The sequence below is a fragment of the Hemibagrus wyckioides genome, linkage group LG08 (assembly GCF_019097595.1).
Source record: "Hemibagrus wyckioides isolate EC202008001 linkage group LG08, SWU_Hwy_1.0, whole genome shotgun sequence".
Taxonomy (NCBI): domain Eukaryota; kingdom Metazoa; phylum Chordata; class Actinopteri; order Siluriformes; family Bagridae; genus Hemibagrus; species Hemibagrus wyckioides.
This window is the reverse complement of record NC_080717.1, coordinates 3,575,001-3,602,800: the sequence shown is the minus strand read 5'-3', so window position 1 is coordinate 3,602,800 and position 27,800 is coordinate 3,575,001.

Genomic DNA, 27,800 nt, shown 5'->3' with positions numbered 1-27,800 from the left:
CACACACACACAGACCTAAAGGCACCCTGCAGGTTGTGAGAGTGGCCGTTAGAGATCCTTCCAGCGGAGCTGCAGTGTAGAAGGACAGCGACTGTACTTTTGAAGTTTTCTTTAAGACTTCATCTATTCAAAAGCAGAAAATGTCAGATAAACACACACACACACAGACACACACACACACTCTTTGAATGGGTCATGGCCAATCTTCGGAATTGAACCACAGAAATTGAAATGACTCCTCCAAAATAAAGTCCTCTCGTTCTTTTTCCTAGCCGTATCTCCTCAGTCCATCTGAGAAAGAAAATAAAAAAAAAAAACGCAGAGTGCTCAGAAATGAACCCACGAGCACGGGGAGATGCGTGGGTGTGGACGTGGGATCTCTTCAGGGTACGGAGGGAGATAGTTGGAGGTCTGGTTGAGCCGGGTTCCAGGAAACGGCGGTAAACAGGGCTTCATGCTCATCTCCATAACTTTGAAGATTGCTTTGAAGGCTGTGGAAAGACTCCAAAAAATGATCTGATAACTGAATGCTCACCGGGATTTACGCAAAGAAGTTCTTTGTTCTAGATAGATAGATAGATTGATAGATATATAGATAGATAGATAGACAGACAGACAGACAGACAGATAGATAGATAGATAGATAGATAGATAGATAGATAGATAGATAGATAGATAGATAGATAGACAGACATACAGACAGACAGACAGACATACAGACAGACAGACAGACAGACAGATAGATAGATAGATAGATAGATAGATAGATAGATAGATAGATAGATAGATAGATAGATAGATAGATCAAGTACCAGCAGCCAAGGTCAGCATTAGCAGTCTCATCTCTTCTAATATTTTATTCTATAATCATTTATTTTGGAGGAAATTCAGAAAAGTTGCTCTTATGTTTTTAATTATTATTATTATTATTATTATTATTATTATTATTATTATTATTATTATTATTATTATTATCATTGTGTGATTTCTATGTGAGAAGGCAGATAAAAACCCATGGAAGTCAAGACTCTTTACCTCTCAGCTATACTCACTAGCCAAGACGAGCTGAAAAATCTGCACCGCTTTACGAAAACTGATTTTTATCTGTCAACGGTAAAAGCAAAAATGCTGACATGATGTTTTTTTTTTTATTTAAAGTGATGTGTGTAAATATTTTTCATAGCGCAAACTAAGCACAAAAAAAAATTGGCAGAAGTTTGGTTGGTTTTTATCCTACTGTTGATGCACGCTAAATACATTTGGTTACGCCCACCAAATTCCATAAAAGGAGCTGAAATAAAAATAACACCTCAGTGCAGCATGCGCTCAATATTCCACTAGCCATCACGGTAACTACCAGCTACTTTTATCCTTTTATGGGGTGCCATTACTTTTGCCCTAATGGATTTTTTGTTCATTCTAATTATGTGAAGTTTTACATGTATATTAAATCGATATGTATGTGTATGTGTGTAACCTTTGTTATGTTGCAAGACCTAGAGTAGGATATGAATGCAAGCCTTCGATTAATTTAGACTTTTGCATCCAGCTTGAAGCCTCAGTGCACCTGATGAAGTTCTGCAAAAGAAAAAAAAAACTATTGCCCTACCTACAACTCCTGATTCAGCAAATGCTACTGAACTAGCGGTGATGCTACTATTAAAGCATGACCTGTTAGTGTAAACCCAGATATTTATATTAAGCTCAGATGACTGAGATGCTGAAAATAGTAGCATGCGTCCGACATTAAAAATGACTAAACTGCTTGGGGCTGATGCTCCAGTGACCACTCTCTCTCTCTATCTCTCTCTTTCTTTCTCTCTTTTTCTTTCTAACACACACACATACACAAACTCCCAGCAGTAATGGAATTGGCTGATGAGGCGTTGTGTGGTGAAGAGATTGATTACTGAAACAAAAGAGCTCCATCTCTGAGCAGAGGCCCATGGGACAGGAAGTGTGTGTGTGTGGGGAGGGGGGATCGAGGGGGGTGTGAATGCCCCCTGTAGTGTGTGCATGATGTGTGCATTTTTTTTTTTTTTGTGGGTGATTTGATTCAGTAGATGATGTAGAGCTCTGAAATGATATTATTCTATAAACTCTTGCCTGCCACAATCAGACTCCGCCCCCATCACCACACTCACACATACATATACACACACACACAAACACACACTCCATCAACTACTGATATTATATCAAAGTGTCAGGAAACAGCTACACACATCTCACACTCTGAGAACAATTAGTTTCTGTGAGATCTGATCATGATGCGAGGGATTTGATACAAAGAATAGTGGAAAAAGGTTTGGCTTGGATTTTTTTCTTCTTTCTTTCAGAGCAGCTACACCACTCGATAAAATGCATTGTTCATTCAAGTGTGTGTGTGTGTGTACTTTTTCCACTGGCAGATTTATACTTGAACACCACTGAATGCATAAGTCTACTGTAGATGGTGTGTAAAATGTTAATGCAGTCTGTCGGGAGCTACACACCATCCTGCAAATTGTGTGTGTGTGTGTAGATTGAGTAGATTCATAGACTTTCCCGCAATAGGTCTAGAAAAGTGTCTTCTCACAATATAGACACACATATAGTGAACCTTGAACCAGGCTCTTCAGTGGTGCTACACTCCTGGGATGGACTTTCATAATCTTCCTGATTTAATTTAAAGCGCCCACAACATTTTTTGTGCAAATGTCAATACACCATGCAGCATTTGGATATAAAAATGTCTGACAACTCAAGGCAAGAGAACAAGAAATGGCTTTTTATATGAGAAGCTCATACAATTTGTGGAATTTTATTTTACAGGGGATTTTGTGTGGGTGAAAGGTAGGGATTTTATGGCTAATGTGTGTGTGCTAGATATACAGATATATGCTTTCAGGAGGGAGGAAGTCAACCAGACACTTTTAGCCATCGCATAATCTTAGAAATAAGGGTTCTGTTAAGGGTTCTTTGGATGATTAATAATTATAGCTTTCGACTCCCTCTGAGTCTGACTGGATGTTTCTACCTTGTAAGAGGTTCCACTTGATTAATATTAACACAACAACTAGCACCCAACAGGGTTCTTCTTTTTGTCCCTCTGCTGAACCCACATCAAACCAGTCTTCCTATTAGTGAAGGACCTGAAGGAACCTTCTTTAGCAAAGACAGAACCTATAATTATACAAAAATACCAAGGCTCTATAGTGCTTCCCCCAGAGGGTCAAACTGAGGAATCTTTTAAAGTGCCAAAATAGTGCCTTTTTCGCTTTTATAAAGCATGTTATCCTGGGGAAGCCCTTAAGTGTTAACTAACTCCCCTTTATCAGGGTATTAACTTGACAGAATTCTTAGAGCCAGACCTATTTGTACAACCATGAGGATTCTAGAAAAGACTAGAAACGTACTTCTGGATACTAAATGTAAACAACATTTTAATTATTTAACATTGAACCTTACAAAAGAGAGATCCTCTATCAGAAAGGACAACCTTCTCAGATAGTGAAGAACATAGTATTATCAAAAGAACCTTTAAGACAGAATTTTTTTCTATCAGTGTAGGGGAGAATGGAAATGAGATGGAACTCATAATGATCTGCCTTGAATGATAGTAGCTGTTGTAGCAACATGCTGTCTTCTTGTGAAATTGTTTGGTACCATCAGCCAGATGGTAGCTTCTGAAACAGGTGGCTGCCGGATGGGCGGGGTCCTTAGTAATATTCAGAGCACCTGTCGTGGTGCTGGCAGTGAAAATTTCTTTGATGGGGTGAGTGGACACAAAAATCTGGTCAGCAGTGTGGACTGTTTCTTACGGAAGTTTTTTCAATTTGTTTTTGCAAAGGAAAGTAGAGGAAGGGTAGCAGAAGGGAGACAATATTGATTGAGGTACATTGAGTTCCACAGACAGAACATGTTGTGCCTCCTTGATAAGGCAAGAGATGCTCCCAGTTGGCGGTGTTGGTAATTGAGGTGCAGAGGAATCAGAAAGATTTAACACTCATGGTGGTACCATTGATTACAAAAGTGGAGCTGTGCATCCTATTCCTACAGATACTCTGTCCAATCCCTCCCACTCTAGTAGATAATCTAACCAATCCTGCACACTCCTGCAGATACCCTTGACCAGTCCTGCAAGCTCCCACAGATACACTTGATGAATCCCATCCCAACTCCCACAGATCCTGTATCCAATTCCTTCTACACATGGAATGACAGATACTGTGCATGTCTACAGATGTACTTGGCCAATCCGGCCTACTCCCACAGATATTGTAACCAATCGCACAGATACCCTGCTTAGAAACTCTTCACCAATTCCGTCCACTTATGTAGGTACTCTTGATCAATTCACCCAATCTTGCAGATACTCAAATCAGTTCTGCATCTCCCAGAGACACTCTTGACCAATCCTGCTTGATCCCATAGATGCTTCTTGAAGATTGTTCAAACCTTCTGCTTCTGCACTTATTTCTGTTTGCATCATTCCAGTAATTAACGTAGTTGGTTGCTCTTGCAGTTTACTCTTATCCTCAACCAGAATCACCTCCAGAATCCTAACCATTCATCAACTCACTCCAAAAAAAGCCACATAAGTTGCTTCTTCATGTTGCCAGATAAGCTAGACATGATTCTTCTTGATCTCTCAGAAGCCTTTTACACTGTCCATCACAAGACCCTTCTTTCAGACCTCATTAAACTTGTATTTTGAGACCCAACTTTGCAGTGGTTCCTGGAGGAACTGTCAAATCAGGTGAAATGGACAGGGTCCAAACTGCTCAATGCAGTCTCCAGTGGGGTCCCACAAGACTCAATGCTTGTCCCTCTTCTATTTTCCCTACATACCCACTTGTCTTGTTCAATAAACTGGGTTGTTGATCAGATAGAAAGGTCAGAATTCAAGCACCAACGGTGCCAAGCTGCACTGTTGGGCCATTAAACAAGGCCCCTAACCCTTTTTGTATCAGGGGTGCTGTAGCATGGCTGACCCTAATACTTTGACCCCATCTTCCTAAGCTGTGAAGAAAAGTCTTTCACTGGGCTGTAATGTATATTTGCCAAATAATGGCTTCTTCTTATTCTTCTGTCTTGGTATTTATATATCAAATTTATATGCCTGCTATGTTGATGACACACAACTCATTCTGTCTTTTCCTTTCTAGACTGTCATGTTCCTGCTCAGATCCTGCCATATTTTGGCAGACATTATTAAATAAAGTTTTCTTTGCTGTAATAACTCTTGCATTAACTCCATTCACCTCAACTATAAAAATTCTTCATTTTACCCAACAGCTGGCTCATGCAATCTTTTTTTTTATATGAATTTGCCTGAGTGATGTACAAGGTGATGAAAGAGACACAATTATAATTTTATCGCTCAAGATGTACTCCTTTCATTTGTGCATTTGTGAACATGAGACATTTGGGACTTCATACACAACAACATCTTACTCGTTCACCAATCTGTTCTATTTTTCATTTGTTTCTAAATCACTAATACGGACCTGAGGAGGATACTAACTGCATCAGAGAGCGAAGGAAAGAGTGAGACGACGGAGAGAATTACCCATGTGTCCATGTGAAAGACAGAGGTGGAAATGTCCTGCCACCAGAATGAACTAATAGACGAAGGGAGAGCTAAGAAAGAAGTAAAACAGTGTCAGGATCACCGATTCCAAAACAGCTCATCCACTCTGTGTTTCTCTGCTTGGTTAAAGTCATTTGTGCTTTCAATTTGTCCTGGGATTAACCTGTCTCATTAAATAAAATAAAGTGAAGCCAATCAGCTGCAACTTTTTTTTCTTTCTCTCAGCATTGCACCACATTTTTTAATGAAGCTGTGATTTGTAGAATGTTTAAAATTGTTCATTTTTTAACAAAATATCATATTTTTATATATATGTGTTAATTCCATCATTTTGTGCTGTATTCAAAGTTGGGTAATCTGAACATAGTGAAGATTTAATCCCAAATTTGCACATGTATTCAAACCTAAGACATAAGGACTATTTATATCATTGTGCATGAGACTTTTGATATTTAACTATCAAGCAAGCTAGCATCATCAGTAAACACTACAATCAGTACTGTCAGATTAGCTCTAATTAGCTAGATGACTATCAAAATATGTCAAAACACTATAGCTAGTTATTAGCATGCAGGTTCTATAAGCTATCTGGTTGAATATCATAAGATAAAACTGAGCTCACTTCTAGCCTCACCCTCTGTTTCGTGTGAATTTTGGTCTGCAGAAACAAATTGCACAGAAATACCAACCTAGGTGGTGAAATAGGAGGACTGTCGAATCAAATTCATGAAAAAAGCTAGCATGGGTGTAAATACCATGAATTCCAGCTGAAGTTCTACATTTTAATGGCCATCATCGTTCAGTTCCAAATTGTGTTCGAGTATAGAGGCATTGTAGCGCAGTCTTCGGCTGAAGGACATTACCACAGCACTTTCACAGAAAGCTGATTCTATCCTTTATTCTCTGAACAAGCAGAATAACACTTTTCTCTGCTTTTAGTCATTGGCAGTGTAAAGCAAAGAGTTTGAATCTCTCTCTGGAATCTGTTCACTGTTTTTCTTTCTTTCTTTCTTTCTTTCTTTCTTTCTTTCTTTCTTTCTTTCTTTCTTTCTTTCTTTCTTTCTTTCTTCTCTCACTGTTCCTTTGATAAGAGGGATTTAACAGACTCGTTCTTGTTCGTTGTCTCCTCCTATAGCCAACCACTTATAATTCCTTCTTTTGGGCATTCAGAGGCAGAGGTGTGCTATTATCTACCCTCTCTCTCCACTCTCCTCTCGAAAAGTCTTTCCTTTTTTCTTCTTCTTTCTGGCCGATGAGTCAGATGTGTCCTATTATCTGCTGAGGGTGAGTGGGATGGAGAAAGGGACGAGAAGAACGAGAAGAGGACACCATGTGTACAGCGCTCCCCTCCTCCTCCTCTGTCTGTGCTTGAACTTAATCGAGTCCTGCTGGATAGACCGGCAGGGAAATGAGTTTGGAGGTGCTTGTATTCGCTTCCAAACAGAATGAGGTCTTTTCACCAGCCGCCACCCTCGGAGAACCCCGGCCCCACGCTCGTTCTCTCACCAGCTCTCCTTTTAAAGTGAAGTGGATGGATCATTAGCTCTGAAATGAGCTGACAGCCAAAGAGGCGAGGAGAGAGAGAGAGCTCAGGTGCCTCTGTTTAGAAGTTTCAGGGCTCGGTTTTGAGAAAGGAAGAAAGAAATTAATGTGAAAGAAAGAAAGAAAGAAAGAAAGAAAGAAAGAAAGAAAGCATCAATTAGATAAATCCTGTATATGTCTATTATTTTTATATAATTCAATTAAGTTAAAATTAAGACTGGGTTAACATTCCATCTTTCCTTACAAAATCATTTATAGGAATTTGGACATAACAACTATTATTATTTATTATTTTTCCCATTATTCCCCATTTTTTACACTAATCAGTCATAACCTTATGACCAACTGCCTAATATTGTGTTGGTCCCCCTTTAGCTGCCAAAACAGCCCTGACCCGTCAAGGCATGGACTCCACTAGATCCCTGAAGGTGTGCTGTGGTATCCACAGAGGCCCCACCTCGCAACCTATAGGACTTACAGGACTTAAAGGATACTTTTGATAGATACTAACCACTGCAGACCGGGAACACCTGCTGCAGTTTTGGAGATGCTCTGATCCAGTCATCTAGCCATCACAAATTTTCTCATGTCAAACTCGCTCAAATCCTTACACTTGCCCATTTTTCCTGCTTCTAACACATCAACTTTGAGGACAAAATGTTCACTTGCTGCCTAATATATCCCACTCACTAACAGGTGCCATGATGAGATCATCAGTCTTATTCACTTCACCTGTCACTGTTCAGAATGTTATGGCTGATCGGTGTATATTCATATATTAGTCCCTTCCCTCTAAATGCTCAATTTCTTGGTCTGGGTTGGTCAGACGCTATGGATTCATTTTCTATAACTCAGGCAAATTTCTGGCTTCAAGACAAATCACAGGTTTATACATTTCCTTTTGGCAGATGCCCTTGATAGCTCCAGACTAACTTACAATTTATCTCAATTTATACAACTAAGCATTAAGGGCCTTGATCAGGGGCCCAGCATTGACAGCTTGGTGGTGCTGGGATTAAAACACACAAGCTTCCAAGCAGTAAGCCAACACCTTAACCATTAAGCTACCACATCCCCATTTATACTTGTATTAACATGCATGTTCTAATAAGTTATAATTTCTGTAGTAACAACACAGGTACAGGGATTCGGATAGTGGATGCTCCATATAAAAAATAATTGTAATTGATCTGGTGATTTTCCAATGAATTTCACTGAAGACAGCTGTGGATGGAGTAGTAGCATAGTCTCGGTAGGATTTCCTTCACAGTAAATTCTTATAGAGTAGATTAAGCTATCTTAACAACCTACGTTTTGTTGTTATTAAATTTTATAAGGGAAAAAAGGGAAGCTGATGTTGGAACAAATTTGATTTATTGCTGTTCTGATAACAGGAACCTGTTTGCTTAATAGACGTTCCACACCGTAAGACTTAACTACACATACTAAGAATCAGTGTCTGCAAATTCCCATGCTATAAGATAAATAAATACTACCATCCTTGATTCTTTTCCTATATCAGGACAACCATATTCAAAGTTGTTGTTTCGGGTGCTCTCAGTTCAGGGTCAGTTCCCAGTTTCTTCCCAATTTATCCAGGCTTGGGAACAGTGCTGAGAATGAACCCCCCCAGAGGTTGGGTTAGGTCCCTTCCCAGGAATTGAACCCGAGCCACAGCAATGGGAGCGCAGGATCCTGCTGCTTAACACCGGGAGACATAATCATTATCAAGGTATTTTTTGAAAATACAGGTCTTTTTTTGTTCATATCTCCCCAGCCAGCTGTCCACACCATATTTAGTTCAAATAATCCAATTCATCTAAAAGATTCTGAATATTAAAAAGGTTGGGTGAAGGGCAGAGTTAATGCTTATTAACTTTTCTTTTCTATCAAACAGGACGAAATGACGCCTACTCATTCATCAAGCGCAGGTCATCTGTATACACGCTAATTAACAGCATCCGGTGTATGTTCTGACCTGGAGTCTCAGCAGGGGAGGCAGAGCTTCAAGTTCATTGTCAGTCGCTATCGGAACATCGGAATTGGACATCAGATTGCTCCGATGTGTGTGCAGCCATGTGCTCGGTCACGCTGTGTGACATTAATAGCAATGAAAAATACTGAAAAATACAGAAATCATGTCATTGCTATCACGCAGAGCGCTCGGAATCACTTCTAGTCCCCACTTTTTGACCCCGGGGCCGGGAGGGAAGACGTCGCTATGGCAACCTGATTCTGCGTTGAGAGCTGAGTGAAGGGTAATGAGGGGGAAAGACGGAGAGGCGTGATGTGTCATAAATAGATTAGCGAGATAAACAGCTGTAATGGCCTGGCCCGGAGCGATCGGCACAGCACAGGGAAACAAACAGGGGGAGGCAACAAAGATGAAGAAGTTAGTCATTCAAAGATTGTTTTTCTGCATTTCTGTCTTGTTAACGTAATGCTACAAGGAACTCACAATGGCTATAATTATTCCAGCAGGCGCTCATGCTGACAATATCAGGGAATATCACTAGAACGAAGCTCAGGAAGTCGGATCCAGACTGTAGATATTCCAGGTAGTGGTACTGAGACCAATAAGCAGAAATCTATCTGAGACACAATCTAGTCCTGTAAAAAAGACAGGCGTGAATAAAAAAAAGAAAACAGCGTGAATGCCTATGTCTGTCAATCTTCAGAGTTTTTATTAGCATCACATATAACAAGAGCATGCAGAGTTTATTATAGCTTTCAAAAAACAAGATGTACATACAGTAAAATCACTATTTTGTTTTCAATCAAATCTCCATTAAGGACTTTTTTTGAGAGTTTTTTGAAAACCAGCACAGGCAAACAAATCCAAATCCAAAGTCATAATCCACAAACAGGAAAGAGTTCAGGTGATGTGCATATTATTGTAAAAAAAGTCAGATAAAATCAGATAAGTACAGTGGCCACGAAGTGCAAAACACAATAACAAATCAAAAAACACAAGGACAATTCAGACAAAGCAGAAAAGGTAGGTATAGATTCTTCCCTCTGATTGGACGAGACATCTGTCACTCAGGAAGTCCAGCAGTAGCTGCAGTAGTAGAAAGTGGATTGGTGTGTGTATGAACACAAATCTGCTCTTATAACACTCCTTACATCCTTTATTCTGGAATAGTTTGGTCTTCTAATCATTCCAGGTGTGTTTTTAGAGATTGCAAACTAATCTCTTTTGCCATGATACGCTATCAGTATATCCATCATCACACCATATGAACGTCCTTCCTCATAGTAGCACTGAATGAAGTCCGTTTTCTTATGAATATAAATATATACTGTATGTTTGTTATTTTCTTGTGAAGATTTAAAGTTGCACTATCGAATAAAAATGGTTTAAAGTGAAGACAGAACTCCACACGTACAAGAAATAAAGTTACACAATTTCCTACTTACAAATACAAAATTTCCTACTTCTTATATCTAGATAAGTGATACACACAAAAATGGCTTGTTAACGTTCTTTAACAAACACGCTGCTCGATTACTTCTTAACGTCAGAGTGGACCTCGAGTCCTACATTGCTGCTTGAGTTGATTGTATTCAGGTGTGTGATTAGAAACCAGGTGAGTGAGATGTGAGAAATGGTGCGTTTTTCGAGTTGAACGCATATGAACGATACTATAAAGTCGTAAATACGAGTGGGAAAAATTTCCCAAGAGTTTCTGAGCTCTGATTGGGGGCGTGTCAGTCGGAGAACATGCTGGAATCGATGGATGCAACATCAGTAGTTTGTTGAAATTGAATATTTACATGTCTCAGATGCAGATTTCAGGCTTTTTCAATAAAACAGGTTGTTTTTCTGCACAAAATATATTAGCACTATACCTGTGAACAACATGATGAGGAAAAAATTAAACTTAACATAACATCAAAGAGTGAGAACTATAAAGATCAGTAAATATTTTATTGTAAGATAGAACACATGGTCAGCTTCATGCAGCTGTAGCACTTTAGGCCAGCTGCACCTGTGTGTGTGTGTGTGTTTGGTCTCAGTGTTGCTGTGAAGTGGAAACGATCAACCACAGAGCTGTCAAAAGGCTCAGGACTCCAGTGGAAATCCACGTTCAGTAATGAAAACAACGCGGCGATAAATGAAGATCTTATTAAATCAAGGCGTGTGAGATCGAGTAAACAATGCGGAGGTCGTGAATACAGCTGCTCGGCCATTTTATTACTAATTAACCAGATGAAAAGGCAGCTGTGTACAGAATAACGCTACTACTTCATCATAATTAAACTGTATAACGGTGTGTGTTTGTGGTGTGACTGTGACTTGTGGAAGAGAACCGTTACAGAACAATCATCGTTTTCTTTGGGTAACTGCTGCATGTTCTATGAGCAGGGTTGCCAGATCTGTGTAATATAAAGCAGCTTTATTGACAAGCAGTTTAAAGCATGGAGTTTTAATTGCAGTCAGTTTTATTTGTTTATCATTTTTACCAATGGTTACACAATTACACAACATTTTGTCATTAAAAAAATATTGATACGAATTAAAAAAAAAATTATTATATGGAGTGAAGGGACGTGTGTTCTAAACAAACACAAGTGTACAGATTATAAATAGGAGCTGCAGTGTTCTTTACACACACCTGTACACAATCTCACACACACACACACACACCATTATGCAATCACACATCTGTACACAATCACATACACCTTTACACAATTACACACACCTGTACACAATCACACACACACACACACCACACACACACACTTGTATACAATTAAACACACCTGTACAAAATCACCCACACACACACACACACACCTGTACACAATTACACACACCTGTACACAATCACACACACACACACACCACACACACACACTTGTATACAATTAAACACACCTGTACAAAATCACCCACACACACACACACACCTGTACACAATTAAACACACCTGTACACAATTACACACACCTGTACACAATCACACACACCTGTACACAATTACACACACCTGTACACAATCACACACACACACACACCACACACACACACTTGTATACAATTAAACACACCTGTACAAAATCACCCACACACCACACACACACACCTGTACACAATTAAACACACCTGTACAAAATCACACACACACGCACCTGTACACAATCACACACTCACACACATGTATCCAATACACACACACGTACCCACACCTGTACACAATCACACACACGCCTGTACACACACCCACAAACACACACACACACTTGAACACAATCATACACACACCTGTACACAATCACACACTCACACACATGCACCCAAAACTCACACACATGCACCCAAAACTCACACACATGCACCCAAAACTCACACATGTACCCACACCTGTACACAATCACACACACACACCTATACACAATCACAAACTCACACACATGCACCCAAAACTCACACATGTACCCACACCTGTACACAATCACACACTCACACACATGTATCCAATACACACACACGTACCCACACCTGTACACAATCACACACACCTGTTCACAATCACACACACGCCTGTACACACACCCACAAACACACACACACACTTGAACACAATCATACACACACCTGTACACAATCACACACTCACACACATGCACCCAAAACTCACACATGTACCCACACCTGTACACAATCACACACACACACACCTATACACAATCACACACTCACACACATGCACCCAAAACTCACACATGTACCCACACCTGTACACAATCACACACACACACACCTATACACAATCACACACTCACACACATGCACCCAAAACTCACACATGTACCCACACCTGTACACAATCACACACACACACCTATACACAATCACACACTCACACACATGCACCCAAAACTCACACATGTACCCACACCTGTACACAATCACACACACACACCTATACACAATCACACACATGCACCCAAAACTCACACATGTACCCACACCTGTACACAATCACACACACACACACACCTATACACAATCACACACTCACACACATGCACCCAAAACTCACACATGTACCCACACCTGTACACAATCACACACACACACCTATACACAATCACAATCAGATACACACCCTATATTTATTGTAGTCCAGTTTAGGCCACACCCACTTTAGGTTTAAATCTGAATACAGATACAGAGATGCAGGTTGTGTGTCATTGTGTTACACCACTATTAACAATGTGTTTAAAAAAACACACACACTCTGGTGGTTGGATCCGGCGATGCGGCCTGCTAATCCCAGAGCAAGTGGCTAATTTCTCCAGGTTTTGGGGATAATAATTACTAATTGCGAAGTTTAACACAGCGAGTCGAATCAGCTGCACTTCCTTTCTCCTACTTTTGCAATTCTGACATTTAATAAAAGCTTAAATCTTCTTCATTTACTCCTATAACCCTAATTTATGTCTTTTTTTATTTTTCATTTCCTCTCTCAGCTCGCGACGGGACGAAAGATGAAAGGAAATTCTGATTTAATCTCGGAGAACAGATTTAAAAAAAGCCTTCAGGTCCTTCGGATGCATTTAAAACGCTGAGCTTTCCGGAGAAAGGTGCCTTCATCTTTCCCTAGGCTTTATTAAAGATGGTGTAACCTCTGACCAGAGAGCACCTTCACTACGTCTCCCTCTTTATTAAGCGCTTCCTGCGGAGAGCTCGCTCTTTTCCAATCGTTCTCGGGGCAGCTCGGTCAGCTGCGAGTGCTTCTACAGACGCACATTCAGAGCAATTACGGCTATTTCGGTCCGGTCTCCTGAACGTGCTGACAGGATTCCGTAGAGACGTTTCTGAAAGCGGATGATCGTCTGTGACGCCGGATTCTCCCGCCGATCGCGTTAGTGTTCACGTGTTCATGTCTGCCATGGAGATTAGCTCGCTACGCTTAACTAGCGATTAGCATTTAACATTTAGCCTTGAGAAGTGTGACTCGAAGCAATGCTCACAGGAACATTTACAAGAATGTGGACAGGAAGGTCACGTGGATCTGACGTGTGAACAGTGAAGAGTCACGTCACCTACATGTGCAGATTTTAGACACTTTACGCTACACTTTTACACTTTTCTTTCTTTCTTTCTTTTTTCTTTCTTATTCCAAAGCAATCTATCTATCTATCTATCTATCTATCTATCTATCTATCTATCTATCTATCTATCTATCTATCTATTACTTTTTGTCTGCCTTCCTTTCCTCTCTTTTGATTTCTTTCTTTCTCACGATTCTTTTTTCTTTCTTTCTTTCTTTCTTTCTTTCTTTCTTTAACTCAGTATCTATCTATCTATCTATCTATCTATCTATCTATCTATCTATCTATCTATCTATCTATCTATCTATCTATCTATCTATCTATCTATCTATCTATCTATCCTCCCTTTTGATTTCTTTCTCTCTCTCTCTCTCTCTCTCTCTCTCTCTCTCTCTCTCCTGCCTTAGTTTCCCCCCACTTTCTCTCTGTTACTAAAATAATCTCTTGTGAAATGTCTCTTATGTGTGTGTAAGAGACCCTCACAATAGCAATACAAATCAGGTCACAGTGTGTCCATGTGTGTGTATGTGTCTAAGTGTGTGTCCGTGTGTGTGTTTGTGTGTGTGTGTGTGTGTGTGTGTGTGTGTTTGGCTGCAGATAGAGAAACTCATTCAGCTCTGAATATATGAGCTCCGTCAAGCCCCATATGTAAATCTGACCTTTTATGGGCACGTGTGGAGATGGAAATGAGATCACTATTGTGGAACTTGTTAAAGTGACAATCAAGCCGTCGTATTTCTGCTCGGCTCCTGAGACGCATTTCTCAAAGCTCGGAGCATTTTATGTAGAGAGGACGACTGAAAGAAAGCGCCCTTTTTTCCCAACATGTATCCAGAGAATACGAGAAAAAGTGGGAAGTTGTATTTAAGCTGGAAACAACTGAATGCCTCGATGGGACTGGAACGCAGCTTCGAGAATCCGTACTTCTGCTTTTCTTTCTGCGTTGAACAAAAGATCCAGTCATATCCGGGTGACGGTGTGCCACCCGTGCACCCATCTCTCAGGATCGCTGTTTATCCAGATCTGCGCTGCTGAATGACAGCATTGATGTCGAAAGATTGCGGTGACCTTAAAGGCAATGAATGCGGCGTCTCCGACTCAAACGAATCGAGCTAGCCGGATCTCTGCGGAATTCCTGCGCTGTAAATATATATATATATAATAAAAAATACAATTTACTGTTGCTTATGATGCTGTAATATGACACAGCTGTCCCTTTCACACATCATGACCTTTGCTCTCTGTGTTCCCTGACAGCAAATCTTTCGAGAACACGCTCAACATTACTCTCGCGTGTCATATACTATGTTGGGTGATGCATCGCGGAAACTTTTGTCACTTTAACAGGAAATTCTGCTGACATTGATCAGAACTGGTTCACCAGATCTGAAACATAAATCAATAAATAAAATTCAATTAGTTGTTACGGCGTCTGTCTAAATGTGTGGCCCTGTGATGGACTTGCGACCTGTCCAGGGTGTACCCCTGCCTTTCACCCAGTGTGTGTTGGGATAGGCTCCAGCAGATCCCCATTACCCTAATTAGGAAAAAAAGCAGGTATAGAAAATGGATGGATGGATACGAATTTAATTGGTTCTGGAGGCAAGTTATTAAGGTAAGTTTCTATTGTAAAAACAAATTTTCCCTTAAAAAAGAATGTAAATGCAGATAATCTGTTCCAGCCATTCAAAAATATGACCAATATTACCAATACGAAGCGTGCTGTGGGTGTCACTAGTGGCTAGGACTCGGTACCCTCACCCCTATGGCCCGGGTTCGATTCCTGGTCAGTGAGGAGAGCTGTTTTGTGGGTAGTGGTTAAAGCTCTAGGTTGTTGATTGAAGGATTAGGGTTCAAGCCCCAGTGCCAAGCTGCCACTAATGGGCAAGTGAGCAAGGTCCTTAATCCTCCCTGCTCCAGAGGCGGTGTATCATAGCTGCCCCTGCACTCTGACCCCAACTTCCTCAGCTGGGATATGCGAAGAAAAGAATTCCACTGTGCTGTAATGTATGTGTGGTGATAATAAAGGCTTTGTGCACTCAGATCAAAGAACTGACAGAAGCCAAGTATTCTATGTCACAGGAAGTCGTGCCACCAAGATTGGGCTAAAAATAGACCAGGCCACCCACGCCACCAATCTGTCAACAAAAAAATGCCCGGAAAATCACCTAGCTTTTGAACGCATCCCGAAGGAAATGTTGGTATCGTGGGTTGACTCTTTCCAAACAACTTTCACTGACTGAAAAAAAATTCGTAAACTCGCTTCACCTGGCTTTCTTCTGATGCAAAGTTTTGAACGGCTCTCGGACGTATGCTCAACTTAGCCGGTGTTCAGATCGGTTCACTCATATGCTGAAAATGCTTCGTATGTCGATGCAAATTTCTTCCAAAATTTTAACTCTTAAGGCAAAAATTCGTAAGGGGGGGTATTGGTATGCCGAGGATCCATGGTGCTAGAAATACTGCTTAAATATAAATATTTAAAGTATAAATAAAGGAGCAACTTGAAAACACTCACATTAGCATTAATGTGAGTAACATTAGCTTTTACTTATAAGTTCAGTTAGTAATCTGCTAGCAAACTAGCACACATGTAGACATGAGAGGAATGTTATATATCAGACTTCAGATCTTTTCAGACATGAATTTAACAGCAAACAAACATCTATATTACATTTCTATATCGTTATAATCTATATTGCAATTATATCTAATTTCATGTTTAACAGCATTAAATGATCTTTTTTTAAAGACGATTATAAGATGATCTTAATCAAATATCTGATGAACTTTATAATAATAATTTTGATGTTCGAAGTAAAAAGGGTCATGTTCTGTCCAGTAGCGCATTTTGTTGCAATTTCGTCATCCCCACTAGTCTATTTGTAGCTATTGAGTTTGTACTGAGCTAGTACAGTTAGCTTGCAGTGCTAATCTGCTAATATTGGTATCTCTGGAGAGTTTGTGTTTAGTACTGTCACTACTCGATCCATTACAGAGTCCTTTCGTCTGCTATCCGCCCTAAATAGTATCCGAGATCAGACAAAGTAGAGAATGAGTATCCAGAAGGTCTAATATTTACGTTGGAGTTTTTTAATTTAATATTATTTTTATTTGGAAAAAAAAAAGATTAAATCTCAATTATTTTCGTGAGGGGGCGGGGTTTCATGTTGGTTTGCTTGACCGAATTCAACCTGCCAACATGGCGGAGTCAAGCGTCATTGATGCGTCTTCAGACTGTTTAAATAAATTAAAAAATCAAACTGTCAATTAAATGAAATCATAGGAAAAACATATTTAATGAAACACAGAGCGTACTTTTAGTGTTTAATGCAAGTAGGGGAATTGGGACAGAGCGTTTGTGGCTCCGTGACAGCAGAACATCATACAGAGAAAATCTCTCTCGTGTCCCAAATACAGGTGTTCATGACTGATTTATGGTTTGCACATTAATCATAACTAAGTGCAAATGAAAAGCAGATGGCAGTTGTCTAAAAATAAAACAGCTATGGATGTTTAAGTTAAAAGCAGTCTGTCTGTTCTTGTCTCAAAATGGCTGCATGGAGGAAAAAAACCATATGGTGTGTTGCATATGGAGGAGAGATGAGATGAGATTTATGGACAGAATTACAGGATTATGTTGCGTGTTGTAATGGACAGAGATTTCACAAGCTCAGAGAATGACCGGTGTGTGTGTGTGTCTGTGTGTGTGCCTGTGTGCGTGTGTGTGTGTGAGTGTGTGTGTGGGTTTGCTCGATTGTTTCTCGCTGTGAAAACTAGAGCGCACTGTGATGCAGACAACTGTGACTCTTTTTATTCCTGTCTAGCCAAAAAGCACTGGAACAACAGAAGTGTAATCTCTCTCTTGATCTCTCTCTCTCTCTCTCATTCTCTCTCTCTCTCTCTCTCTCTCTCTCATTCTCTCTCTCTCTCTCTCTCTCTCTCTCATTTTTTCTCTCTCTCTCTCTCTCTCATTTTCTCTCTCTCTCTCTCTCTCTCTCTCTCTCATTCTCTCTCTCTCTTTCTCTCTCTCTCTCTCATTTTCTTTCACTCTTTCTCTCTCTCTCTCTCTCTCTCTCTCTCTCTCTCTCTCTCTCTTTCTCTCTCATTTTCTTTCACTCTTTCTCTCTCTCTCTCTCTCTCTCTCTCTCTCATTTTCTCACACACACATCTCAGTAATTATAAGGAAACTTTCTGGCTGTTTTTCCCAAAGCAAAAGTTTGAAAGAAATGCAGTTTTGCTCATGGAAACAAGCTAAATGTCCATGTCCACACACACACACACACACACACACACACACACATACACACACACACACGTTAGCAACTAAAAGGAAACGGTTTGGCTCTTTTAGTTTTCTAAAAAAAGAAATAAATGCAGTTTAGCTCATGGAAACAAGCTAAATGTCTGTATCCTCACTCACTCACTCACACACACACACACACACACATTTAAGTTACTAAAAGGAAACCATTTGCCTCTTTCAGTTTTTTTAAATAAAAGTTTTTGTGGAAAAAGAAATACACACACACATACACTTACACACTACACACACACCTGTAGGGGGCACTGTTGGTGTTTGCTTGAGCTGAGAGTTTAGCGAGAGATTTTGGATGGACGAAGCGATGGAGAACATGAAAGAATGAGAAAGAGACTTCGTATGGACCGTCTATTGTAAGCGACTGTAGAGAAAATGATATGCAGTTACAACTTGTATTCTTCTCTCTCTCTATCTCTTTCTCTCTCTCTCACACACACACACACATACACACACAGAAAGAGAGAGGGGGGGGGAGAGAGTGAGAGAACAGAGAATGAAACGAAATGTCTGCTTAACCTATTATATTGACACTCTTTCATCTATAACAGAATCTCGGTTAAGAGAGCTTTAAGTTTGGAAATAAATGAGAAAACCCTGAGTGTGTTAGTCTGGTGTTCAGCTTCAGTTCTAGTCTCGGAAGAGTTAAACAGCAGGAAAGTCTTTTGTTGGTGGTGTAATGAAGGTGCCGTGATGTGGTGAGTATATTATATCATCAAGCCTTTGAGTGAGAACACATGCCTTGTGGAAATTGTGGGGGCGGGGGAAGGGGGGGTGGAGGTTGGAGTCAGCCTGGAAGAGACCACTCCCACCAGGGTAGAAATGTTTTATTAGGATGAAGGTGATCAAGAAGATCCTGTAAAGTTCTGGCTTGATATCAAAGTGTGTTGAAAGCCAGCAGTAGGAGGATAACGGCTATGAAACCACTAACACTGGAGCAAATATACAAACAAGGAGAAAAATATTCTTAAATATTACCAATATGAAGCCAAAACATGGCAGATCAATAAGTAAATGAATGAATGAATGGATGAATCAATGTAAGAATAAATGAAAGAAAGAAAGAAAGAAAGAAAGAAAGAAGAAAGAAAGAAAGAAAGAAAGAAAGAAAGAAAGAAAGAAAGAAAGAAAGAATAAAAGAACTAATTAATGAAATATATGAATGAATAAATGAAATAATGAATGAATGATGGAACAAATGAAAAAAGAATGTATGAATGAATGCATAAAAAAGAAAGAATGAATGAATGAATAAATGAATGAATGAATGAATGAATGAATGAACGAACAAACAAACAAACAAAAACAACAATGTATGAATGAATAAAAGAAAGAATGAATAAAAGAACGAATAAATGAAATAATGAATGAATGAAGGAATGAACGAAAAAAGAATGTATGAATGAATGAATAAAAAGAATCAATGAATAAAATAAAGAATGAATGAATAAAATAAAGAATGAATGAATGAATGAATGAATGAATCACAGAATGAATGAATGAATGAATGAATGAATGAATGAATGAATGAATGAATGAACGAACGAATGACTGAACAAACGAACGAAAAAAAATAATGTATGAATGAATAAATAAAAGGGTGAATGAAAGAAAGAATGGATGGATGATAGAATGAATGAATGAACAAATGAAGGAACGAATGAACAAAAGAATGAACGAACCAAAGAATGAAAGGATGAATGAACGAATGCCTCCAACAGCATAACAGAGTCAATATGTGTGGTTTTTAATCCTTAATATTTTCTCATCCTAGATAAGCGACATCAAAAAAAAGAAAGAAAGAAAGAAAGAAAAAGCAAAGCACAGGTTGACGGAAACTTATACAACCAGACTGGAGCGCTTCAGAGATTTTGCCTCTAAGCAGTCAAAGGAGCCTGAACTGATCATATTTTTCTTGAATGTTTTGTTACGAGATGGAGAATATGTGGAGGAGGAAAGAGCGAATAAATGAAGGGAGAGGAGAAATGAAAGAGCACAGCAAGAGATAAGGAGCGAAAGAGCGAGATGGATGGGGGTGAGGTGACACACAACTGATGATGTGGTAATAAAACTGTCAGCTTTTTCAAACCAGGACCCCACAGGGCACACGCACAGACGTTGTCCGAAAGATAGAGATAGAGACGAAGAGAGATAGAGAGAGACAGGTAAAGAGAGAGAGAGAGAGAGAGAGAGAGAGAGGAAAAGAGATTCATTCTGTTCTGTCTTTCTCCATTTCTCTCTCTCTCTCTCTCTCTCTCTCAGCACTAATGTGGGCTTTTATAAAAATACTGCATGAAGAGCATCAGAGCAGAGAACATCATGTTCGCTCGTCTCCTGCATCAAACAGTGCTGTTCAACCAGGATGGAAAACGTACAGGTGCCTCTATGTGACACATTAAAAAAAAAAAAAAAGTGTAAATGCCGTGCATCACCTTTCAGTACATCCAATCTCTCCAACCTCTCAGTCCTGCACAACAACACACCCGTATCCAGTGTGAGGATATACTTTACTGAATATAATGTTCTGAATAAAATATGCCACATTGACCCGGGCTCACTCACATACATTATGTGGATGCATTCACATCATAAGCAGGAGATTCTGTGAGAATGAAAAAAATAGATGAAGAGAACAAGCCACGTTTCCTGTCCAAGGAATTAAATAAATAAATAAATAAATAAATAAATAAATAAATAAATAAATAAATAAATAAATAAATACTTTTTCACAAAAACAAACAAAAAATATTTTTTGTGGAAAAAATATTACATTAAAATAAAAAAAAATTAAAAAATAAATAATTTTTCACAAAAACAAACAAAATATTTTTGCAGAGAAAATATTACATTAAAATAAATAAATAAAAATTTTAAATAAATAAATAAATTCTTTTTCACAAAAACAAACAAAAATATTTTTTGTGGAGAATATATTAAATTAAAACAAACAAACAAACAAACAAATAAATAAATAAATAAATAAATAAATAAATAAATAAATAAATAAATAAAAAGTAATTCTTTTTCACAAAAATGAACAAAAATATTTTTGTGTAATGTAATTATTAATATATAAGGAGATTTTCCGAAGAAGTCTCCAGAAGGAAAGCTGTACCTTCTACCAAAGAAATGTCTTCAGGATGGATGAGAATATACTTTTCTGCAGTTTCTCTGTAACCTGACAAGCTGTATATTGGCGTAAAAACTTAGAAAGGGAGGAAAGGGAATGACGTTTATAACTGCTATAATGTAAAATTGCTGTGGTTTAAAAACATTGTTGTTTTAGGAACCCAATCAATGTCATTTTAGAAGTACACCAAATCATCAACAGTACAAAAGATTTACCCATAAAGGTCCTAGTCCAGAGCAGTGCATGAGTATACAGTGATATTATTTTAATAAAGTAGATTATTTCTTCCCACATTATGTTTAACACATACATGGGTCTCAGCGGACTAATTACGATTCTTGTATTTAAATAAATTGCAATCCAAATTATTAAGCAGCTAGAAAAGGCATCAAACATCAAAACAACAGGAAGCATCCAAAGGAGCAATCACTTTGTAGCCAAATAGTTAAAGCATGAACAAGACAAACAGGGAAACATCTCAAGAGAATTCAAAGCCTTCGCTGTAAACTACTGACAGACAGAAAGAACATGAATAATCACATACTTGTACAATACACTGTGTCATTGTGTAGTATGAATAGTGTGAGTAGTGTGTTCACACAACAAGAAGAAAAATTCCAAGAAGAAGAAGAAACACACTTCAAGTTCAAGGATGAGTAGCTAAGTAGCCTTAATTTGTCACATATACATAACTACACAGTAAAATTCTTTCTTCACATATCCCATCCTTGGAGGGTTTGGGTCAGAGAGCTTTGATGCAGTGACCATGATGCTCCATGATGCAGCGACCCTGCAGTAAAAATTTCTACACTTGAGGGTCTAGTACATAGTGCATAGTGAAGTGCATTACAGTAAATGATTTGGGACACAAGTCTATTGAGTAATCAAGACAGAAAATGAACAGAAAACAGGAAATGAGTGAATGTCTAGAAATAAAGAGACTGAATACTGGGGCAGGACACTTTCCTGGTGCTCCATGTCTTCCACATTATTTGTGAATGAACCCCAAAAGCATTTATTTCCACTCATTTACTTGCTTACTTGCTTGGAAAAAGTCTTTATTTGAATTAAAGTGAATGATCAGAAACGATCAGTCAAACCACACCAACTGATCAATCAATGAATCCTCAACACTGTTTACCACACAGTTTGTGTGTTTGCTTTTGTTTCCAGACGATCAGGCGACACAATTATGGGCGATTTACCTGCCGAGGTGGAAGGCGTGCTCTCGGGGGCTTCTGGATAATGGCTTTCAGTGTGACTGACACTGGCGATGACTTGAGATGACACCAGCTGAGCGTGGTTAACCTTCAAACAGCTTCAGGAGTCTCTGAGACGATGACAGTTCATTAACCTGCCAAAGCCGAGGACATCGCAAAGCAAACGGTGATCCGATTTGGCCGGACGTGGATTCGGACATGGGGAGACAGAAAAATGGATGGAATGCTCCGGATTACATATTCCTCTGGTACAGCGAGCCTAATTATTACCACATTCTTCATTTGCTAGTCCTTCTGAGATCATCAGCTTTGGGCAGGTTTAAGTCTGTGAAATTCTCCCAACCGGATCAGGTGAATAATTCACAGGAATCCTAACAAGTATGGTGGAGTGAGTCTAGTGCTAATAAGATACAAGAGCAAACACCAACTTAAATTCAAATGGCATAAATTGAAGACCAGTGCAAAAGGCCTCCCTAAGGCCTTAAGTTCCCTCAGCTACATGTTCTCTCATGATGATAGGGATTCTAATGTCATGGTTGGTGTCCCTTAAGGACATGCCTCAATTCCCTCTGAGGTGACAGCTAACATAGCTGTTCGTCTTCAACAAACTGTTCCCATAAAGCTGGAAGCACACAGTTTGTCTTTGAATTCTGTAATATTATGATTTCTCTTTAGTGGAACTAAGAGATCCAAACTTGTTCCAGCATGACATTACCAAACCTTTGTGCACAACACAAATCTCCATGAAGACAGGCTGGAGTGGAAGAACTCAAGTGGCCCAATCCCTGACCTTGATCCTACTCGACCTACCTTCAGAATGTCTGCCTCATTAACTAACATCAGGACCTGACCTCAGTAATACTCTTGTTTCTGATTGAACACAAATCCCTACAGCCACGCTCCAACATCTAGTGGAAAACCTTCCCAGAAGACTGGAGCTTATTATGACAGCACTGGTTTTGGAATGGGTAGCCAGATTTCCACACATATACTATATTGCCAAAAGTATTCGCTCACCCATCCAAATAATCAGAATCAGGTGTTCCAATCACTTCCATGGCCACAGGTGTATAAAATCAAGCACCTAGGCATGCAGACTGTTTTTACAAACATTTGTGAAAGAATGGGTCGCTCTCAGGAGCTCAGTGAATTCCAGCGTGGAACTGTGATAGGATGCCACCTGTGCAACAAATCCAGTCGTGAAATTTCCTCGCTCCTAAATATTCCACAGTCAACTGTCAGCTGTATTATAAGAACGTGGAAGTGTTTGGGAACGACAGCAACTCAGCCACGAAGTGGTAGGCCACGTAAACTGACGGAGCGGGGTCAGCGGATGCTGAGGCGCATAGTGCGAAGAGGTCGCCAACTTTCTGCAGAGTCCATCGCTACAGACCTCCAAACTTCATGTGGCCTTCAGATTAGCTCAAGAACAGTGCGCAGAGAGCTTCATGGAATGGGTTTCCACGGCCGAGTAGCTGCATCCAAGCCATACATCACCAAGTGCAATGCAAAGCGTCGGATGCAGTGGTGTAAAGCACACCGCCACTGGACTCTAGAGCAGTGGAGACGCGTTCTCTGGAGTGACGAATCGCGCTTCTCCATCTGGCAATCTGATGGACGAGTCTGGGTTTGGCGGTTGCCAGGAGAACGGTACTTGTCTGACTGCATTGTGCCAAGTGTAAAGTTTGGTGGAGGGGGGATTATGGTGTGGGGTTGTTTTTCAGGAGCTGGGCTTGGCCCCTTAGTTCCAGTGAAAGGAACTCTGAATGCTTCAGCATACCAAGACATTTTGGACAATTCCATGCTCCCAACTTTGTGGGAACAGTTTGGAGCTGGCCCCTTCCTCTTCCAACATGACTGTGCACCAGTGCACAAAGCAAGGTCCATAAAGACATGGATGACAGAGTCTGGTGTGGATGAACTTGACTGGCCTGCACAGAGTCCTGACCTCAACCCGATAGAACACCTTTGGGATGAATTAGAGCGGAGACTGAGAGCCAGGCCTTCTCGTCCAACATCAGTGTGTGACCTCACAAATGCGCTTCTGGAAGAATGGTCAAAAATTCCCATAAACACACTCCTAAACCTTGTGGACAGCCTTCCCAGAAGAGTTGAAGCTGTTATAGCTGCAAAGGGTGGACCGACGTCATATTGAACCCTATGGATTAGGAATGGGATGTCACTTAAGTTCATATGCGAGTCAAGGCAGGTGAGCGAATACTTTTGGCAATATAATGTATCTTTGACCATATGTTGGACATCAAGTTCTTGATACATAGCCACCTAGGTCCTTGAGACACATGCTCTGTAATCATAAGAGCTCAGAAACAGAAATCTTTTGTCATTCTCAAGGAATGTAGGGTCCCTGGGGAGCACTTGAAGTTCTCTAGGGACATAAGGACCTGAGAAGATATGGCTCTGGAAGACATACTCAGCATTCCAGTTTATTTCAAAGGTGTTCAGTGGTGTTGAGTCAGAGTAAGGGCTCTGGGCAGGACACTCAAGTTCTTCTACTCCATCCTTAACCTCCACACCATGTCTTCTAGAAGCTTGCTTTGTGCAGAGGGGCATTGTCATGCTGGAACAGATTTTAGCTCCTTAGTTCCTCTTGAAGACAAATCTTCAATCTCCAGCATATGAAGACATTCTAGACTACTGTGTGCTTCCAGCGCAGTGGGAGAAAGTTTGAGGAAGGAACACATGTTAAAGTTTCTTTGACTTTGACTTTGACATGTGAGTCTGATGTTCTGGTATCCACAGACACATGGTCATATAGTGCACATCTCTGAGAATCTAGAGATCTGGGATCGTATGACTTGGAAGCGAGGTAAAAAAATGAAATGCCTGATGTCTTATTGAATTTGAAACCCAGTACATAAGGTAAACACCTACAGGGTTCAAGGCAATTCATGTTAAAGAACACTTTCCACTTCATTTCACACATCTCCACGTTTTGAGTCTTCTGCTTTCTTCCTGAGGCGTTTCACATGTCTTCTCATCTGTAAGGTTTGACAGAATGCATGGCACCGAGCCTCCGGCTTTAGAAAGGTGACACTTTTGAACGAGGTGTCTGCGTCTTTTGAAGCTAAATGCGAGAGCCTGGCATACCCTACCCTCGGACAGAAAGCGTCAATTTGTTCACTTTCTGTACAAGACAGAAACACAAACAGCAATATATGAATTATGGATTATTCTGTGTGGTTTCACCCAAATGATGGTTATTGGAAGTGACTCACAGCCTTCCCTCCATCTCTTTTTCTCTGAGACACACTCGTCAAACTGCAGAAATTAACAGCGACTCGAAATCTCCTTTTCCTCCTTCCTTGCTTGTTAGAGACAGACTCACACTCACACACCGACATAGAGTTCATTTAAATTGTGAGTCAGTCATGCTAGTTAAGGTGCACACAGAGTAACACACACATACACACACTCTAGAAAGGCTGCAGTGATGTGAGGTGACAGGGTTTGTAGCGTAATTAAGTGGGATGGAGATTTATCCAGGATTAGTGTGTGAAGGCAGACTACGGGAGCATTGCAGGATAAACAGCCTTCCTCTTACAAATGCAGCTCGGAGCTTTGATGTGTTTTGCTGCAAATGAGCAACACTCCTGTGTGGCATCACGCAGTAAGCAACCTTCTCACACTGCTTCAATCCCTAACAGTTTCCTAACCAAGGATCCCTCACTCCAGTCCTCTGTTTGTACACACACATAAAAAAAATCTTATTTAAACTGTCTGTCTTTGGTGTTAAATATGTTAATTTGCTAAAAACATAAAATTAGCTTTAATATTAATACTGAACTGAGGCAACTTCTTAAATTAAACACTGGGGAATTTTACATGAGTTGCACATACATGGTGTTTATTTGGATCTGATGCATACACAGCTTTATTATCAGTCTGGTCCAAGAAAGGGTGTGGCCTTGGTGCTTGTCAGTGCTGTGGGCGTGGCCTTGCAGCTGTTAGTTCTGCTGATGTGTTGTGGCTTTGGTGCCTCTCAGTCCGAGTCAAAGTGAAGCATGTTTTCTGTGTCTGTCATTTCCAGTGAAGGGGGTGTGGCCTCTGCCCATGCCAGTCTTGGTAAAGGATGTGTGTCTGTGGTGCCTCTCAACCAAAGTGAAGGAGGTGTGGACTTGGTACCGTAGTCCAAGACAAGGAGGTATGGACTTTGTATCTCTTTTTCCTCTTTTTGTATCACTTTTCAGTTGAAAAGGAGGAGGTGTGGCCTTGGTGTCTCTCATTCCAAGTGAAGAAGGTGTGGCCTTGGTACCGTAGTTCAAGAGAAGGAGGTGTGGACTTTGTGTCTCTCTTTTCAAGTGAAGAAGGTGTTGACTTGGTGCTTTTCAGTCCAAAAGAAGGAGGTGTGGCCTTTGCACCTCTCAGTCCAAGAAAAGGAGGTGTGGCTTTGGCCTCTCTCAGTCCAAGAAAGGAGGTGTGGCCTTGGCACCTCTCAGTCCAAGAGAAGGAGATGTGGCCTTGTTGCCTCTCTGTCCAAGAGAGGGAGGTGTGGCCATGGAACCGTAGTCCAAAAGAAGGAGGTGTGGACTTTGTGTGTCTCTTTTCAAGTGAAGAAGGTGTTGACTCGGTGCTTCTCAGTCCAAGTCAAGGAGGTGTGGCCTTGGTGCCTGTTAGTCTAAGAGAAGTGGTTATAGTCTCAGTGTGTGAGACTATATGTTGAAGGATCTGTAGTGTGTAGCAGCTGTCAGTGTGTCCTTGGTTTCTAAAAGGGGCGTGGCCTCTGTGCCATTCAGTCCATGTGAAGTTGGCATGGCCTCTTTGCCATTCAGATCAAATTAAGGGGCGTGGCCTATTTGCCATTCAGTCCAGGTGAAGGGGGTGTGGCCTCTGTGCCATTCAGACTAAGTGAAAGGGGCATGGCTGCATTCAAATATGGGCATTGCCTCTTTCACATTCAGTTCAGGTGAAGGGGGTGTGGTCATTGTG